The 21,578-nt window shown below is 42.0% G+C and overlaps 1 pseudogene; it reads right to left on the minus strand.

Moving 5' to 3' along the window:
* The window catches only part of LOC110502051, a 79,026-nt pseudogene that overhangs the window by 43,414 nt on the left and 14,034 nt on the right, over nt 1-21,578 (minus strand).

Genomic DNA, 21,578 nt, shown 5'->3' on the forward strand with positions numbered 1-21,578 from the left:
ATTGACTTATGAAACTTTAATGATGAACCAAGTTCAACCCAAATAGAGAATATTTTGATCTGAATGGCCAGTTCTACTTTATGGGGAAACAACAATTATGAACATTCAGAGCTCTCTGACTACAATCAATGAATCATAACATTTTATGATTAGCAAGGATTGTACAAAGAGTCTGTATTTAACCGTCTTTAGGTCTACACTAAACACAGACCTTACAACAGAGTGATTTCACTCCGGTTTTGCTAAGATGGAGAGACACCATTTCCCATAATCCCTTCAATTACCAAGACATTAGAGGTCACCTTTTGTCTTGGTTAACAGGTTATTCATGGCAATAACAGAGTGTGCAGATGATTGAAGTGGAAACAGACCCTGTGGGCCTTCCGCAGCTCAGAGACAGCAGATGACTCCCTGACAGTCCACGCTCACATTTATGAGGGAATTATTTTGGATCAATGAACAACCCTTTACAGTCTCTCTGAAGATATTTTAATCATCTGAATATTATTTTCTCCACACGCAACTAAAATGTATTCAACTTCTTTTGCGCCCTTTCTTGTCTCCTGCTGTCCATTAATATTCTACTCTCCGCGTTCGGTTCTCCACCCAGATGGAAGGGTCACTAGAGCTTACAGCAACACACACACATCTGAAGCAGAGTGCAACAACCAAAGACAGAGGGACCAGAGAGAGAGAACCAGTGCCTTACACTTACTAGTTATTCATATCAGGCTGCAGTAGGGTAGTGATGCGGTTGACTATCCAGCTGAAGAGGTGTCCGTACAGAGCCTTGGACATGGCGTCCCGGCTTTGTCTACAGTACTGGTGTGGATGATGGTGTCTCCCCGGGTTACCACACAGCGGGACGCCAGGGCCTCCATGAGCACCTCAGGGCCGATGCAGAGCAAGGCAGAAGCTGAGGGACAGAGCAGGCCCCTGTCACATACAGCAGCAAGGAAGAAACCATTTAGCAATACTGTGTATGCACCAATAGGTTGGAATGTTACCATCTATTATTAAATCAAACTGAGCAAGAAAAGAATTACTGTTACTAAAGTACTGTTGTCTTACCATTTTCTAAGGCCTCAGCATTAGACACCTCACTTTTATCTGTCTGGTGTTGGGAAGTAATTACAGTGAATTCTTAATCTCCAGGTAAATCAAATCAAATCAAATTTATTTATATAGCCCTTCGTACATCAGCTGATATCTCAAAGTGCTGTACAGAAACCCAGCCTAAAACCCCAAACAGCAAGCAATGCAGGTGTAGAAGCACGGTGGCTAGGAAAAACTCCCTAGAAAGGCCAAAACCTAGGAAGAAACCTAGAGAGGAACCAGGCTATGTGGGGTGGCCAGTCCTCTTCTGGCTGTGCCGGGTGGAGATTATAACAAAACATGGTCAAGATGTTCAAATGTTCATAAATGACCAGCATGGTCGAATAATAATAAGGCAGAATAGTTGAAACTGGAGCAGCAGCACAGTCAGGTGGACTGGGGACAGCAAGGAGTCATCATGTCAGGTATTCCTGGGGCATGGTCCTATGGCTCAGGTCCTCCGAGAGAGAGAAAGAAAGAGAGAATTAGAGAGAGCATATGTGGGATGGCCAGTCCTCTTCTGGCTGTGCCGGGTGGAGATTATAACAGAACATGGCCAAGATGTTCAAATGTTCATAAATGACCAGCATGGTCGAATAATAATAAGGCAGAACAGTTGAAACTGGAGCAGCAGCACAGCCAGGTGGACTGGGGACAGCAAGGAGTCATCATGTCAGGTAGTCCTGGGGCATGGTCCTAGGGCTCAGGTCCTCCGAGAGAGAGAAAGAGAGAAGGAGAGAATTAGAGAACGCACACTTAGATTCACACAGGACACCGAATAGGACAGGAGAAGTACTCCAGATATAACAAACTGACCCTAGCCCCCGACACAAACTACTGCAGCATAAATACTGGAGGCTGAGACAGGAGGGGTCAGGAGACACTGTGGCCCACTCCGAGGACACCCCCGGACAGGGCCAAACAGGAAGGATATAACCCCACCCACTTTGCCAAAGCACAGCCCCCACAACACTGGTACTTCGCAAAGAGACTGGAATTGTCATTAATGGCCGTACACGTGTTCCCAAATGCCTCCACCAGGGGATTCACCTGGAGGATCTTCTCCCGCAGCGTCCCGATGGTTTGCCTGGGATCACAGTAAAGCAATTGTTTTTACACAGCTCCCTGCAGAGCCAATACAAACAAAATATGTAGGACTAAATATATCAGTGTCTTAATCTGTCCATTGAATAATGAACTCCATCGAGGTGGAAAACTTAAGTTCAATATTTGTGAACATGATGTAGTAGAATATGTGAAAAACTGATTCATGGGGTTTTAGCACACAAACAGTACCTTTCCCAGGCAGGTGAGATGTTGGACAATCAGATGGGCACTCTCTGTCTTCCCAGCTCCACTCTCTCCACTGAAACACAGGGACGCATCAACAACAACTTTGTCACCGGGATGTCTCAAACAAACGCATCACTAGATCTCTAAATGAGATCATTTCAGAAAGAAATGCCAATGATAACATTATCCATATAAAACTGCATATCACTAAATATTACTTCCACACACAAGGTGCCTGGTCTTTGCAGAAGGTCATCATGCCCTGGTATGCTGCATCAGCAGCAGCAAAGATGTGTGGAGGACTGTCGGCTCGCTCCACCCCATGGTACAGCTTAGAGAACTGTAAGAAAACACACCATATTAGAATATCAATACCGTTCTTTCTTTACAGAGGTATTCAGAGGAATTATGACACACAATGACACTGCTGTCATAAACTAACCTGTTCCGAGTAGATGCTTAGAGTTTGAAAGGGATTGAGAGCGATAAGGATGTCTCCAACGTACGTGTATATCTGACACTCGTAATATCTCTTCGAGAGGTGTTTGATGAGGGTCTCCTGCAGAGAAGAAGGAGAACACACATTGTGTACTGTGTAAAATACCTACACTACCGTTCAGAAGTTTGGGGTCAGTTAGAAATGTCCTTGTTTTTGAAAGAAAAGCTACTTTTTTGACAAATAACATCAAATTGATCCGAAATACAGTGTAGACATCGCTAATCTTGTAAATGACTATTGTAGCTGGAAACGGCAGATTTTTTAATGAAATATAGGCGTACAGAGGCCCATTATCAGCAACCATCACTCCTGTGTTCCAACGGCATGTTGTGTTCGCTAATCCAAGTTTATAATTTTAAAAGGCTAATTGATCATTAGAAAACCCTTTTGCAATTATGTTAGCACAGCTAAAAACTGTTGTTTTGATTAAAGAAGCGATACAACTGGCCTTCTTTAGACTAGTTGAGTATCTGGAGAATCAGCATTTGTGGGTACGAATACAGGCTCAAAACAGCCAGAAACAAATAACTTTTTTAAATGTATTTTTTATTTCACCTTTATTTAACCAGGTAGGCCAGTTACAACTGCGACCTGGCCAAGATAAAGAAAAGCAGTACGACAAAAACAACAACACAGAGTTCTCACACGGGATAAACAAACGTACAGTCAATAACACAATAGAAAAATCTATATACAGTGTGTGCAAATGTAGTAAGATTAGGGAGGTAAGGCAATAAATAGGCCATAGTGGCGAAATAATTACAATTTAGCATTAACACTGGAGTGATAGATGTGCAGATGATGATGTGTGAGTAGAGATACTAGGGTGCAAAAGAGCAAAAATAAATAACAATATGGGGATGAGGTAGTTGGGTGGGCTATTTACAGATGGGCTGTGTACAGGTGCAGTGATCAGTAAGCTGTTCTGACAGCTGATACTTAAAGTTAGTGAGGGAGATATAAGTCTCCAGCTTAAGTGATTTTTGCAATTCATTCCAGTCACTGGCAGCAGAGAACTGGAAGGAAAGGCGGCCAAAGGAGGAGTTGGCTTTGGGGATGACCAGTGAAATATACCTGCTGGAGCACGTGCTACGGGTCGGTATTGCTATGGTGACCAGTGAGCTGAGATATGTCAGGGCTTTACGTAGCAAGGACTTATAGATGACCTAGAGCCAGTGGGTTTGGCGCGGAATATGTAGCGAGGGCCAGCCAACGAGTGCACACAGGTCGCAGTGGTGAGTAGTATATGGGGCTTTGGTGACAAAACAGATGGCACTGTGATAGACTGCATCCAGTTTGCTGAGTAGAGTGTTGGAGGTTATTTTGTAAATGACATCGCCGAAGTCAAGGATCGGTAGGATAGTCAGTTTTACGAGGGTATGTTTAGCAGCATGAGCGAAGGAGGTTTTGTTGCGAAATAGGAAGCCGATTCTAGATTTAATTTTGGATTGGAGATGCTTAATGTGAGTCTGGAAGGAGAGTTTACAGTCTAACCAGACACCTAGGTATTTGTAGTTGTCCACATATTCTAAGTCAGAACCGTCCAGAGTAGTGATGCTAGTCAGGCGGGCGGGTGCGAGCAGCGATCGGTTGAAAATCATGCATTTAGTTTTACTATTTAAGAGCAGTTGGAGGCCACAGAAGGAGTGTTGTATATCATTGAATCGTCTGGCGGTTTGTTAACACAATGTCCAAAGAAGGGCCAGAAGTATACAGATTGGTGTCGTCTCCGTAGAGGTGGATCAGAGAATCACCAGCAGCAAGAGCAACATCATTGATAAATACAGAGAAAAGAGTCGGTCTGAGAATTTCTTCTAAAACTCATCAGTCTATTCGTGTTCTGAGAAATGAAGGCTATTCCATGCGAGAAATTTCCAAGAAACTGGAGATCTCGTACAGCGCTGTGTACTACTTACTTTACAGAACAGAGCAAACTGTCTCTAACCAGAATAGAAAGAGAAGCAGAAGGCCCCAGTGCACAACTGAGCAAGAGGACAAGTACATTAGAGTGTCTAGTTTGAGAAACAGACGCCTCACAAGTCCTCAACTGGCAGCTTCATTAAATAGTACCCGCAAAACACCAGTCTCAACGTCAACAGTGAAGAGGCGACTCCGGGATGCTGGCCTTCTAGGCAGAGTTGCAAAGAAAAAGACATATCTCAGACTGGCCAATAAAAATAAAAGATTAAGATGGGCAAAAGAACACAGACACTGGACAGAGGAAGATTGGGAAAAAAAGTGTTTTGTACAGAAGAATCTACGTTTGAGGTGTTCGGATCACAAAGAAGAATATTCGTGAGAAGCAGAAAACATGAAAAGATGCCGGAGGAGTGCTTGACGCCATCTGCCAAGCATAGTGGAGGCAATGTGATGGTCTGGGGGTGCTTTGTTGATGGTAAAGTGAGACATTTGTACAGGGTAAAAGGGATCTTGAAGAAGGAAGGCTATCACTCCATTTTGCAACACCATGCCATACCATGTGGACGGCGCTTAATTGGAGCCAATTTCCTCCTACAACAGGACAATAACCCAAAGCACAGCTCCAAACTATGTAAGAACTATTTAGGGAAGAAGCAGTCAGCTGGTATTCTGTCTATAATGGAGTGACCAGCACAGTCACCCGATCTCAAACCTATTGAGCTGTTGTGGGAGCAGCTTGACCGTATGGTACGTAAGAAGTGCCCATCGAGCCAATCCAATTTGTGGGAGGTGCTTCAGGAAGCATGGGGTGAAATCTCTTCAGATTACCTCAACAAATTGACAACTAGAATGCCAATAGGTCTGCAAGGCTTTAATTGCTGCAAGGATTCTTTGAAAAAAAGCAACGTTTGAAGGACACAATTATTATTTAAATTAAAAATCAATATTTATAATGTATGTATTTTTCATGTATGTTTTCATGGAAAACAAGGACATTTCTAAGTGACCCCAAACTTTTGAACGGTAGTGTACATATACCGTCCTCTAGTCCAACAACAATGAAGTCAACATACAGTATCCAATCTTACCTCATCTAAAACCTCCAGGTTCACCAGATCATCATCAGGACTGCTCTCTATTATGATTGTTTTAGGAGTATTGATTATTTTATGTCTGTTGGAGAAAAGGACAAAATATTGGTGAAGAAAGCATTATAGTGACTAAAGAGTACAGCTAAATGACTAATAATCTGTCTGGATAGTCTGGATATAAAACCCATTCATTTAGATGGGTAGTTGGTGGCCCATAAGGGTGTTCCCCAGGGAGAACTCCACCATTATTACAGGCTGTGATTGCACTTTATCTCTGTTTGACCTTTCACTCTACAATGGGGACTGCTGGCAAGAGGTCAGCACAGAGGCAGCTGGCGCATTGGGATAATTGGAGGGATGTGTGTGTGTGTGTGTGTGTGTGTGTGTGTGTGTGTGTGTGTGTGTGTGTGTGTGTGTGTGTGTGTGCAAATAGACATGTAATCGAGATTCGCTAGGTTAATCAGCACTTTTGACAAAAACAACAAGCTCTAAAATAAAACTGTTATCACCACTAAAATATTGCACGCAGAAATTCCAGTCAAGTTCAGATACTAAACCTAATATGAACGATGAAATGGGCAAGATCTCATTCACAAAGTGCAGTGTTTCCCCTATATGCATTTAGTGGCCACCACTGCAAAATGTTAACCAAAAATATATAAAAGCATATATATTTTTTGTTGTTGTTCAGGATTGTAAAATGTTTCAGTGTGAACTTAAACGGCTGAAACCAGATATAAAGTATGCAGAAAATATAATGGAGGAATATATTTTTGAATAACATCATCTTTGAGATCTAACAATCAGCAAAATAAAAAATAGACAGTCTGGGACAATCTAAAATACTAAAAATGCCATGGCATGGGCCCAAACATGTGTAGAATTGCAAAAAACGAATGTGTTTAATAACAGCACCAGCAGTAAGATACTCTACTCTACAGTATGTGGTGGTTGGATGTAAGTCAGACTTATAGAATTGGCACACGTGTGATTAGTTCTAGTCTACGAACCCCAGTCAGTCTGTGTCCTAAAATAAACTTGATAAGCAGTCAACAGAATAATTTCCCAATCACAATCAACTGTTCTTGAATAAAAGCTCACCGTAGGCCCGATATAAATCATTGCATAATTCTAAATTCAGTGATAATGCAAGGTTGAACAGTTAGTATTTTCTACAAGTAAATCAATATGAGACTGAAGTGTTTTATTCCATGGATAATTGGTTTAATCATATGGGTGGAGGAGTGCTCTGTACTAAATGTTCGTCGTCGTCACACTGTTAAAAACGATCCATTGGGAGAAAACCGCTTTTATTAATCTAACTTTGAGTCAACACAATCACTCCTATCAAATTAGTTTCACTCCCCTAGCTTCTCTTTAATCACCTACTTCTCACTACTTTGACTACACGTCATATCAGTTACACTGGTTTGAAGGGACAGTGAAAGGAAATAAAACTCTGCCACCCGCTGGTGAGAATACACATATCAGCTCATCAATTTATGAATGAGTTCTGCAGTGGGGATTCTTTTAGATTATTTTATTTTTTCATTTAGCAGATGCTCTAATCCAGAGCAATTTACAGAAGAAATTAGGTTTAAGTGCCTTGCTCAAGGACACATCGGCAGATTTTTCACCTAGTCGCCTCGGGAATTTTTCAGCTGAAAATGTTAGGATTTCTTTGAGGTGACAATACACTTACTTGGTCTTAAGTTTGGAGCCCAGGTCTTGATGCTCGCAGATGAGTGTGGACAGCTGTTGACCGAGAGCCTTTGCCATGGGCCTGTTTAATGAATGGGTGTTCCAGAAGGCGGGTCACAGACAGACGAGTCTCAAAATATTTTAACCGACACCTGTGTAGCGACAGAATGCAATTACAACATCACAATACATCATAAAGGAGATCGAAAACCAACCCTGGTGCAACCTTTTCCTTGGTTTAAAACAAAACCTCTGATAACTAATTCACCTGGTGGATCTTTACATTTGAGGCGACGTCAACACATGTAGAAAAACTAAATAAACAAAGAGTACGGTGACCTGAACATCTTACAGAGCTGATTTCTCTGGGTTATCTGACGAGGCTGTTCTCAGTAGGGTGCTTCTATGGAGCTTCTCATCAGTGCTTCTGTGTGTGAACACTGTCCCCTCTGTGAGCATGGTCTGGTCATCACCATGGCCCCCCAGTGCAAACAGCTCTGTTTTTGGCACAGCCATGGATGACCTCTATCTGCTATGTGCCGTGTTTAATTAGAGCCCACTCTTTGTCATGGTGGTCATGTATATCACTATACTACTGCCTTCACATCTATGATGTACGATATAAATATTTTCAATCCAGAGGCAATATAATGTTGTTCAAATTATATATATATATATTTTTTTTACACTGGTAAAAAGTCCATGGACATGGTGTGATACCGTTTCAAATGGCGAGGGTATTTAATCCTGCTGCCAAGTACTTTCTTTTGAAAAGATGTTTACCTATAGCCCTCATACTGTATAAATCCCTTCCCTTCAAAACATCCATCATTCTTTAATTCAGCTAAACACTTAAAACGCCTGAATATATTTTATAGTACTGCGACACAACTCTGCAGGCAGACAGCAAAGAGATAAGAGAACAATACCAAATCTGACTCCTGCTACCTAATCTGGGCTGCAACTCTGCTTCTGCTTTCTTCCTCTTTCTATCAGTTTTCTATCAATCAGTCTGCTCTGGAAATTCATTCCTCGAATTCATTAGTGTCAGGACATTAAGCAGAGGTTGCAGCCGTTAGCCGAGATGCTCAGCCGGGTTGCTAAACATCAGGTCACTTTGTTTCAAAAGACGGCTCCTTTGGCTGCATGGGGACAGACACTGCATTTATTTCCCAAAACAGCGATAGTAGACACACACACACCCTGGTGTATATAGCCAAGTTATCGTTACTCATTATGTATTTATTATTACCTTTCTATTATTTCTCTATTTTCTTTCTCTCTGCATTGTTGGGAAGGACCCCGTAAGTAAGCATTTCACTGTTAGTCTACACCTGTTGTTTACCACGTATGTGGCACATCAAATTTGATTTGGTCCTGCTGAGAGCAGGAGAGTCCTCACAAACATTGTGCCAGGCCTGATAACATTGTCCACCCTCCACACATTGTAGCCTGGTGGGCTTTGTTTGAGGAGATTATTTCTGATCTGATATCACAGAATCCATTACCTCATGCTACTGAGAGAGAGCACGATTTAAAAAAAAAACACCCAATAAAATGCATTGCATCTGAATATGTAAAGTGAAATAAAAATGTGTGTGTTTCAAAACAAAAACACATTACAGTAAGATGTTTTATAAACATTGTATTGTAAGAATCAAGTAATAGTTGCATGAGTTGTGTTCTCTCGGAAGGAGAGAGAATAATTGAGCTTTTTAAGAGAATCAATAAAAGATGCCAGCATTCCCAATAAATGACACAAATGGCATAGAAACCCACTGCTATAGGGTTCCAATAACACAACAGCACCATCCATTTGTTCCTGTTCACGTGGGCCTTGAACCGTCTCTTTCAGCTCTCCAGCTACACCAAATGAATAAATAACGAGGCACACAAAAGGTGCTTGGTAATAACATCATTAAAACAGTGTTCAATATGCATTATGAAACTAAATGTCTGTATGATAGGCCTTTAGATAGATGGGTTCAAGCAAAGGTTTACCAGCATTTTAAGGCAGTAGTGTAGCACCAACTATAGATTGGACTCAGCTACAGCTTCTAATCCAACTCTGACAGACCTGGTGCTCTGAGGAATGCATGACTAACACAAATAAATGAGTCTGTTACCACTAATGGTTATGGGTTCACAGCTGTACTGTTTGATGTTTTCATTATTAATAATGAATGAATAACCACTGCCTTTCAATCTTTTCCACCAATAACAACACAGAAGGAAGACAAAAATCCCCACCCATAAGTAACCCCTGAAGAAATTGAATTTTCTCTCTCATTTACGCCTCGCTCGCTGCTCCAATTTGCACTGCATGCTAGATATTGAGGTTGTTTATTCAGCGAGACTATTATGGGCCAATGTTGACATCATTTGTTTTCCACACTGGAGGGACTGATTACTTATCTCGTCCTAAAGATAAAACTGATAATTCAGTAGAATTCGTTTTTTCCTCTGCGACAGATTTATGGAAATGAAAAGTGATGAAATATGAGGAAGATAAAAGGGTTGATACAATCTAGCTTAAAAAATATCAATTTCAAGTCCTTCCATTTCCAGTGATCAAAGGATGCCCAGAACCAAATGTGTAACCAGTGCATTCTGCTCCTTTGGTCAAATGGGAAAAGATTGAAGTCTCGCCATTGAAACCAATTACATTTTTAAAAGTCAGATGTACATGTGTACTCTATTTTTGCATTGTAATAGGCTTGTGTTGGTTAGAAAGTAACACATTCATATATTTTGTTGTCATCGCCATTAACTAACTGCATTGGGGCCAGTTGGTTAGAAAGTAACAAATCATATATGTTGTTCTTATCACCATTAACTAGCTGCATTGGGGCCAGTTGGTTGCTTCAAGGAGTAAATAAAGACAAATAAACATGCACAATAAAATAAAAAAAGTGATCTAAATAAAAGCTGCCAGTAGTAGGTATATTCTCCAACTGGAATATTTGCCCACTATCGGGCCCAGCATCCTCATTACTGTGTAAGAATAGAGGAACACTATTTAGCAGGAAGCACTCGGCTATGAAGGATACTCACCAGGCAATGAAGTGACTGAAGCTTCTGCGCCACTCCTCTCGATTGCGTAATGTAGGGGAAGGGTTTCTGAAACAAACGCACACAACACAAAAATCATCATTCCTGGATATGAAGATATTTTTGTAAATATTGAACTAGAAATTTTTAAGTTATTGATGTTGTTGTCATTGGCATAAACACGATCATTCTCATGAGACTGGAGCAGCAGCATGGTTGAGTATAATCTTGAGTGCTGATTATAGTCATAGGACCTGAGAGTTACACAATTTGGAGTACAGGCCGGTGGAGAGCAGGCCAGGGCCACGCCAGGCAGCAAGAGAAAAGTGACAAATGATAACAGCTCCTTAACTGTCTGGTAGGAAGCATCTGCCAGCGGGAGCCAAAATTATGGGACCCGGTAATACCTCTGTCAGCAGCATTTAAAGAGACCATCTATAACGAGTACCTCAAGATTAGTTCAGTGGTTGATACATGTATCAGAAAAGAAGCCAGGGCAGTAAAGAAGGCTCAAATACTGGGCATTATCATGTCTACACTATACACAGCATGCTCACCAAAGACATTAAAGAAATCATGTAATTGGGAAGATAGTGATCAGTTATGTTTACACGCATATTATAATCAACAATATGATTTCGCTCATGAGTGATAATGTAATATTGGATAGGGTGCATTTATACACTTAAAAGGATAGTCCACCCCAAACCACTAATTCCTATGATTAATAGTGTTAAATAACACTAACATGTGAAAATAATATTTTCCGGTGAACAAACGTTACATTTTGTCGTTGGTTGGTAGCAACATGTGAAAATCGTTGTTGCAGCTCAAGTCGACCCACAATGCAATGCTCTCTCTGGGCTGGCTGGCTAGCTAGCTAGCAAACGTAGCTACACACAATACTACCAACGTCAATGTCATTATGTGAAGTAGCTAGCTAGCTGTACAATCGCCTAAACAAACTGCGCAATCCATTTAGGGGTATATCTCACTGACTTCCAACTTGCAGATCGGCCCTGTCCAGGGCGTGTGCAGAGTACGTTGCTATGGCAACAGTTGCCCTTTCGACTTGCAGGGAGCGTTTGGTACACTGTTTAGAATGAGCACATCTAAGTGAAATGTATACTTTGTCATGATGATAGAAATAGATGAATGTGTTCTAGACAGGTATGCCCATACCATCTATTGGCTGATTTGGTGTGCAGGTAACTGATTTTTGAAAAATTATGAAATGTGATGATGTTTTATCCCCCATCTCGTGTGACGAGCACCATGTAGCTATAACGAGTTCCTACACGATTTCCTGATTTCACAGAAGGACCACTTAGAAGTTAAGTCGTGGGGAAATGTTTTATTTTACCCACCGATAGAACATAGGCTTTCACCAAATTGACAGGAGTTTCATGATTTGTATTTTTGGGGGGTGGATTATCAAAATCAAATCAAATTTATTTGTCACAGGTGTTAATGCGAGTGTAGCGAAATGCTTGTGCGTCTAGTTCCGACAATGCAGTAATAACCAATGAGTGATCTAACCTAACAATTCCAAAACTACTACCTTATACACCCAAGTGTAAAGGGATAAAGAATATGTACATAAAGATATATGAATGAGTGATGGTACAGAACGGCATAGGCAAGATGCAGTAGATGGTATCGAGTACAGTATATACATATGAGATGAGTAATGTAGGGTATGTAAACAAAGTGGCATAGTTTAAAGTGGCTAGTGATACATGCATTACATAAAGATGCAGTAGATGATATAGGGTACAGTATATACATATACATATGAGATGAGATGAGTAATGTAGGGTATGTAAACATTATATTAAGTAGCATTGTTTAAAGTGGCTAGTGATATATTTTCCATCAATTTCCATCAATTCCAATTATTAAAGTGGTTGGAGTTGAGTCAGTGTGTTGGCAGCAGCCACTCAATGTTAGTGGTGGCTGTTTAACAGTCTGATGCCCTTAGATAGAAGCTGTTTTTCAGTCTCTCTGTCCCTGCTTTGATGCACCTGTACTGACCTCGCCTTCTGGATGATAGCGGGGTGAACAGGCAGTGGCTCGGGTGGTTGTTGTCCTTGATGATCTTTATGGCCTTCCTGTGACATCGGGTGGTGTAGGTGTCCTGGAGGGCAGGTAGTTTGCCCCCGGTGATGCGTTGTGCAGACCTTACTACCCTCTGGAGAGCCTTACGGTTCTGGGCGGAGCAGTTGCCGTACCAGGCGGTGATACAGCCCGACAGGATGCTCTCTGTAGAAGTTTGAGAGTGCTTTTGGTGACAAGCCGGATTTCTTCAGCCTCCTGAGATTGAAGAGGCGCTGCTGCGCCTTCTTCACGACGCTGTCTGTGTGGGTGGACCAATTCAGTTTGTCCGTGATGTGTATGCCGAGGAACTTAAAGCTTACTACCCTCTCCACTACTGTCCCGTCGATGTGGATAGGGGGGTGCTCCCTCTGCTGTTTCCTGAAGTCCACAATCATCTCCTTTGTTTTGTTGACATTGAGTGAGAGGTTATTTTCCTGACACCACACTCCGAGGGCCCTCACCTCCTCCCTGTAGGCCATCTCGTCGTTGTTGGTAATCAAGCCTACCACTGTAGTGTCGTCCGCAAACTTGATGATTGAGTTGGAGGCGTGCATGGCCACGCAGTCATGGGTGAACAGGGAGTACAGGAGAGGGCTCAGAACGCACCCTTGTGGGGCCCCAGTGTTGAGGATCAGCGGGGTGGAGATGTTGTTACCTACCCTCACCACCTGGGGGCGGCCCGTCAGGAAGTCCAGTACCCAGTTGCACAGGGCGGGGTCGAGACCCAGGGCCTCGAGCTTGATGACGAGTTTGGAGGGTACTATGGTGTTAAATGCTGAGCTGTAGTCGATGAACAGCATTCTCACATAGGTATATCTCTTGTCCAGATGGGTTAGGGCAGTGTGCAGTGTGGTTGAGATTGCATCGTCTGTGGACCTATTTGGGCGGTAAGCAAATTCGAGTGGGTCTAGGGTGTCAGGTAGGGTGGAGGTGATATGGTCCTTGACTAGTCTCTCAAAGCACTTCATGATGACGGAAGTGAGTGCTACGGGGCGGTAGTCGTTTAGCTCAGTTACCTTAGCTTTCTTGGGAACAGGGACAATGGTGGCCCTCTTGAAGCATGTGGGAACAGCAGACTGGGATAAGGATTGGTTGAATATGTCTGTAAACACACCAGCCAGCTGGTCTGCGCATGCTCTGAGGACGCGGCTGGGGATGCCGTCTGGGCCTGCATCCTTGCGAAGGGTTAACACGTTTAAATGTTTTCCTCACGTCGGCTGCAGTGAAGGAGAGTCCGCAGGTTTTGGTTCCCTTTAAGCTATCAAGCTTAATCTTCAATGTATCATTGACTAATTTATTAAATGGAGACAGCGACTCTGAAGAAAAGCTATGTACATTTAAGCCATGAAAAAACAACCAAGAACAAATGGTTCTAATTTCTTTGACAAGAAAACATCATCAAGAACAAAGCTATAGGCTACACATAAACGAGAGCCTATTAAACATCTTTATTTTTCAGAGAAAATGTGTCATTCTTTCCCGCACTAAGTCGCTCGGGTCTGTGATAGAGATTCAGACAGACAGTCCTTTCTGAAGTGCAGATCAAAGCCTACTAACTGACTGCTTCAGTACAAACTATAATATGAGCCTGCAGCTATGCTCTTGCCTTGATGTTGTACTGCTGCACTGCTTATATATTACAAAGTCAATACACCAGCACATTGGTGATAACACTGTCAAGTACCCTCATTGTGCTTAGCAAATTCAGGCATCTTTTTTTCTTCCAGTATTTGTGGGAGCACCGACTCATATTGTAAACACAATTGGCTTATTTAAATCTAGGCCTGGGCACTCCTCCTGTCAAATGTGTGTCACAGTGGATTGAGGCAAAAATCAGTGGTTGTCAGCACCACTTTTAAAGCATTAAGTCTGCCACTAAGCTCAGAAGAAAGACAAAAAAGAATAGAGGAACATAGGGGTATGATACTTTGTATGCAGAGCTCATAATTCTTCCCATTTTCCTAATAGACATGAAAAAAAAAACGGTTGGAAAATGTACATGAATCCTGACAGCCAAAGTCATACAGTAGATAGAGCTATAGAATATAGGAATACACAGTTCATCATTAAACTGTGGAAAAGTAAAGACACTGGTAGCCTTTGAACTTCGAGGGGCAACAGCATGAAAACAAAGCGAGCCTGATGGCCTTGAAAAGGGGCAAAGTGCAGCAGTATGGGAAAACATAATAAAGACTTCGTCTGTGAGCCACCTGCTCAAACTCCAGCTCATCTATCATCTGAGAGAGCCAACAGTTCTGTTGAGCACACATGACTGAACAAGGAGAAGTGCTGCAACATTTTTCTCTGCTGTCTTCAGGCTCGCCACCAACACAGGGTATTGTAGGATGGACTGGGAGGGAGTATCACAGTGTGTGCCTGCATAGAATAACTGCATTATAGAAAGATAGATGCATAATGTTCTAAACACTGACTGTTCTGCTCATGATTTGACTGTCACACAACCAATATCCTTCTCCTCATAGGTTGAAACTGCCAAAATAGCAGATGTGCATTAGGTCTTAAAAGCTATATGATGAAGGAGAACAAGTAGTTTCTCCATGTACGTTACAGCCTTACTCTAAAATTGATTAAATTGTTTTTCCCCCTCATCAATCTACACACAATACCCCATAATGACAAAGCAAAAACAGGTTTTTATACATTTTTGCTAATGTATATAAAAAAACTGAAATGTTACATTCACATAAGTATTCAGACACTTTACGCAGTACTTTGTTGAAGCACCTTTGGTAATTGATTACAGCATCGAGTCTTCTTGGGTATGATGCTACAAGCTTGGTACACCTGTATTTGGGGAGCATCTCCCATTCTCTGCAGATCCTCTCAAGCTCTGTCAGGTTGGATGGGGAGTGTTGCTGCACAGCTATTGTCAGGACTCTCCAGAGATGTTCAATCGGGTTCAAGTCCGGGCTCTGGCTGGGCCACTCAAGGACATTCAGAGACTTGTCCCGAAGCCACTCCTGCATTATCTTGGCTATGTGCTTAGGGTCATTGTCCTGTTGGAAGGTGAACCTTCGCCCCAGTCTGAGGTCCTGAGCACTCTGGAGCAGATTGTCATCATGGATCTCTCTGTACTTTGCTCCCTTCATCTTTGCCTCAATCTTGACTAGTCTCCCAGTCCCTGCCGCTGAAAAACATCCTCATAGCATAATGCTTCACCGTAGGGATGGTGCCAGGTTTCCTCCAGATGTGGCATTTGGCATTCAGGCCAAATAGTTCAATCTTGGTTTCATCAGACCAGAGAATCTTGTTACTCATGGTCTTGGAGTCTTTATGTGCCTTTTGGAAAAACTCCAAGCGGGCTGTCATGTGCCTTTTACTGAGGAGTGTCTGCCGTCTGGCCACTCCAGCATAAAATCCTGATTGGTGGAGTGCTGCCGAGATGGTTGTCCTCTAGGAAGAGTCTTGGTGGTTTCAAACCTCTTCCATTTAAGAATGATGGAGGCCACTGTGTTCTTGGGGACCTTCAATGCTGCAGACATTTTTTGGTACCCTTCCTCAGATCAGTGCCTCGACACAATCCTGTCTCGGAGTTCTATGGAAGGCTTGGTTTTTGCTCTGACATGCACTGTCAACTGTGGGACCTTATATAGACAGGTGTGTGCCTTTCCAAATCATGTCCAATCAATTGAATTTACCACAGGTGGACTCCAATCAAGTTGTAGAAACATGTCAAGGATGATCAATGGAGACAGGATTCACCTGAGCTCAATTTCGAGTCTCATAGCAAAGGGTCTGAATACTTATGCAAATAAGGTATTTCAGTTATTTTCTTTTTATACATTTGCTAAAATGTCTAGAAACCTGTTTTCACTTTGTTATTATGGGGAATTGTGTGTAGATTGCTGAGGATTTCTATTTATTTAATCAATTTTAGAATAAGGCTGTAACATAACAAAATGTGGAAAAAGTCAAGTGGTCTGAATACTTTCCGGAGGCACTGCATGGACATGAAGGCAGGGTAAAATGACTAGGCATCAGGATGAATAATAATACGAGTAACATAAAGAACAGAGTAGCAGCTGCAAATTATGAGTGTAAAAGTGTGTGTGTATGTGTGTGCGTTTGGGTGTGTACAGTATGTACATTGAGTGTACAAAACATTAGGAACACCTACTCTTTCATTGATGTTAAATCCACTTTTTTCACTTTATTTAACTAGGCAAGTCAGTTAAGAATGGGATGCTGGCCCATGTTGACTCCATTGCTTCCCACAGTTGTGTCAAATTGGCTGGATGTCCTTTGGTACACACGGGAAACTGTTGAGCGTGAAAAACCCAGCAGCGTTGCAGTTCTTGACACACTCAAACCTGTGCGCCTGGCATCTACTACCATACCCTGTTCAAAGACATTTAAATATTCTGTCATGACCTTTCACTCTTTGAATGGCACACATACACAATCCATGTCTCAATTGTCTCAAGGCTTAACAATCCTTCTTTAACCTGTCTCCTCCCCTTCATCTACACTGAATGAAGTGGATTTAACAGGTGGCATCAATAAGAGATCATAGCTTTCACCTGGATTCACCTGGTCAGTCTACGTCATGGAAAGAGTAGGTGTTCCTAATGTTTTGTACACTCAGTGTATATTGTCTAGTGAGTGTGCATAGTAGGGTCAGTGCAGATAGTCCAGGTAACTATTCATTTACTTTTTATGGCTTGGGGGTAGAAGCTGTCTTAGAGCCTTTTGGACCGAGAGCCGATGCTCCTGTACTGTTTGCCGGACGGTAGCAGAGTGAACAATTTATGGCTTGGGTGACTGGAGTCTTTGGCAATTTTACAAGCCTTTCTCTGACACCACCTATATAGAGGTCCTAGATGGCTGGGAGCTCAGCCCCAGTGATGTACTGGGATTTCTGCACCACCCTCTGTAGTGCTTTGCGGTCGAGGGCGGAGCGTTTGCCATACCAAGCGGTGATGCAGCCAGTCAAGATGCTCTCGATGGTGCAGCTGTAGAACTTTTTGAAGATCTAAGGGCCCATGCCAAATCTTTTCAGCCTCCTTTGAAAAACTATTCCTGATGCTATGTGTTTAAAAAGACCTACAGAAGAGAGATACAAACATGGGACGAGTACAGTACAAGATCAGCAAATTCCAAAATGCATGTGAAACGTCTGTGCCAGAAGCTGTGATTAACATTGAAACTAACTTCTAATCAAAAAGTCTCACTGTTTGTAGAAGAGCAAGAATACATCTTAACCTCAACCCTAATCCCAGCCTCTCATTCAAATCACCAAAATGTTACATGGGCTGAATGCATATACAGTGCCTTGCGAAAGTATTCGGCCCCCTTGAACTTTGCGACCTTTTGCCACATTTCAGGCTTCAAACATAAAGATATAAAACTGTCTTTTTTTGTAAAGAATCATCAACAAGTGGGACACAATCATGAAGTGGAACGACATTTATTGGATATTTCAAACTTTTTTAACAAATCAAAAACTGAAAAATTGGGCGTGCAAAATTATTCAGCCCCCTTAAGTTAATACTTTGTAGCGCCACCTTTTGCTGCGATTACAGCTGTAAGTCGCTTGGGGTATGTCTCTATCAGTTTTGCACATCGAGAGACTGAAATTTTTACCCATTCCTCCTTGCAAAACAGCTCGAGCTCAGTGAGGTTGGATGGAGAGCATTTGTGAACAGCAGTTTTCAGTTCTTTCCACAGATTCTCGATTGGATTCAGGTCTGGACTTTGACTTGGCCATTCTAACACCTGGATATGTTTATTTTTGAACCATTCCATTGTAGATTTTGCTTTATGTTTTGGATCATTGTCTTGTTGGAAGACAAATCTCCGTCCCAGTCTCAGGTCTTTTGCAGACTCCATCAGGTTTTCTTCCAGAATGGTCCTGTATTTGGCTCCATCCATCTTCCCATCAATTTTAACCATCTTCCCTGTCCCTGCTAAAGAAAAGCAGGCCCAAACCATGATGCTGCCACCACCATGTTTGACAGTGGGGATGGTGTGTTCAGCTGTGTTGCTTTTACGCCAAACATAACGTTTTGCATTGTTGCCAAAAAGTTCAATTTTGGTTTCATCTGACCAGAGCACCTTCTTCCACATGTTTGGTGTGTCTCCCAGGTGGCTTGTGGCAAACTTTAAACGACACTTTTTATGGATATCTTTAAGAAATGGCTTTCTTCTTGCCACTCTTCCATAAAGGCCAGATTTGTGCAATATACAGTGCCTTGCGAAAGTATTCGGCCCCCTTGAACTTTGCGACCTTTTGCCACATTTCAGGCTTCAAACATAAAGATATAAAACTGTATTTTTTTGTGAAGAATCAACAACAAGTGGGACACAATCATGAAGTAGAACGACATTTATTGGATATTTCAAACTTTTTTAACAAATCAAAAACTGAAAAATTGGACTTGCAAAATTATTCAGCCCCCTGAATAATTTTGCAAGTCCAATTTTTCAGTTTTTGATTTGTTAAAAAAGTTTGAAATATCCAATAAATGTCATTCTACTTCATGATTGTGTCCCACTTGTTGTTGATTCTTCACAAAAAAATACAGTTTTATATCTTTATGTTTGAAGCCTGAAATGTGGCAAAAGGTCGCAAAGTTCAAGGGGGCCGAATACTTTCGCAAGGCACTGTATGTACACCATAGTTAGGCATGCATACCACTTTCATATGGGTGGCCCAAGCAGCGGGAATCAAAACCACAAACCGTGGCATTCCAAGTGCCATGCTCTACTGACTAAGCCACACAGGATTTAGTAAATATCAGTGCATGTATTCTTTAATGTCAAGATCACAACACAAGAATCACTGTTTACATTCTGCCAAGTATTCTGTTCACATTGAACCAAAGCCTGCTTTCTGTGTGGCTGATAGTCAGGTGTCAATTTCACAATCTGAGCCCTGAAAATGGATGAAGAGTATTGGTAAAAGAAAACAGTAAACATTGTATTGTATGTCTTTCACCCATGACTGTTCTGCTCTGTAGCCTTTACATCACCTGTGGCTTTTGGTTGGTGTATTACCTCTCACCAGAACACTGCTTGGGATTCCGCTCACTTGCCCTATGATTTAATTTGCCTTTGTTGCCTCTGACAAGCCATCATTTACTCCCATCTTCCTCAGTTCTCGTCTCCCTTCCGACAGACACAAAGCCCAGTTATATATATTGCTAATATCCACTGGGATCTGGGTGGATCAACACAGCTTTGGACTTCTTTGCCAATTACCGTTAACCTTCACAACCTTCTCCCTATGACTTTACACAGGACTTTTGTCAGGGTTTGGCTAATACAGCATGGAGAATATTGGCTCAAGCAATTAACCTTCCCACATATTGAATATCTGAGAGCATCGTCTCAAGTATCCATAATTAATTCTGCAGTTAACCGTTTTACAGCTTTACCCTTTTATATGCTCCATTACCCACATTCATAATAACCACGGGCCCCACATATATTACATACTATATAGCAGGCAAAATTACATCCAGCCCATTTTAAAATGGGCATATAATCTGTTTCCGTAGTGGAGGATCTGCGCTTGGCTCTTGGGAGGTCTATCTGCAACTGAATGAATCCTGGGCCCGCCTTAGTTTACTGTTACAGATGTAGGATCTTAATTTGATCACCCTGTTGCATCAGACCTTTCCTGCAAATGTCAAACTTATAGTGTATTTGAGGTTTAAACAGACATCTGAAGTTTGTCATTTCCCTTTTGAAAAATGTATCAACCCCTACAAAAATGTCCATTAATTATAATCCACATAATAATTCACATTCCCTCTTGCTCCTTCTGTAGCAAACTGGCTCTAATTAAGATCCTACATCTGTAATACTGATTTACAATAGTGCTGGAATCAATACAATTCCTTGTATCTGATGCTATCTGTGGACAGGAGGACCAAGCAGCAGGTATAAATGGAGTGGAGGAGCAGAGCAGCTTCCCTGACAGCGATCTGAACTCCTTTCAGCACTTCACACTGGTCGCTGTGAAAGGGATACCATCTGTGCAAGTTCCCACCGCCAATCCACAGCTCTATCACATGGCTTGCAGTAGTTCTGCCTGTGTTCAGCCCCAGTTCCCCTGCCCCCAGAGGCCTGGCTACATTAATGGTGCTGTTGTTTTATCTGCACAGTCCACACCCTCAGGCAACTCCATCTGCTGTACGACGTGGAGGAGATGCTGCAGTACACCGGAGGGGCATAGACCTCAGCCAGCCAAAACAACCAGAACCCTCTCAGATCTCAACCCAAGGATTACATACTGCCAGCGACATCACAAAACCACAGGAAATAGATGGAGCCAGAAAGAGATGCATCAATTAGATTTAGACAGTGTCACTGAATATGCAGTTATTACCATATTTCATAGACACATCCAATGTGCTTTTCTTAATGCTTATACCAAATGGTGACCATGTTTGGAATGGTATGTCCTCCTCCTAGGAATAATCTTGGGATTTACACAGTAGATTAATATACTGTCCCATTGACTGGACTGTGAGATGGAAATACAGGAACGTGTGCAAGGACATACGAACTAATGTCATAAGAAAATCTAGCATGTTTGAGTGCAAGTGAGATTTTTATGAAACCTGTTATTCCCTAGGACAATGCTTATCAGGAGAAGCCGCTCTGATTACGGCTTATGAGATAGTCAATTTAAAGAGCTCCTGAAGCATGTGAAACACTCGTAGGAAACAACACCCCAAATCATTAAATCTACCTCTTTACAATCATTAAGGTAATTTATAGTGTATCATTATCATTTCTGTGCTCATCAATGTGCAGAATAAAAGTGCAGCATGCCGATACACAATTCCGTGACACAAGTCTTC

Source organism: Oncorhynchus mykiss, chromosome 22 (genome assembly GCF_013265735.2).
Source record: "Oncorhynchus mykiss isolate Arlee chromosome 22, USDA_OmykA_1.1, whole genome shotgun sequence".
NCBI classification, from domain to species: Eukaryota; Metazoa; Chordata; class Actinopteri; order Salmoniformes; family Salmonidae; genus Oncorhynchus; species Oncorhynchus mykiss.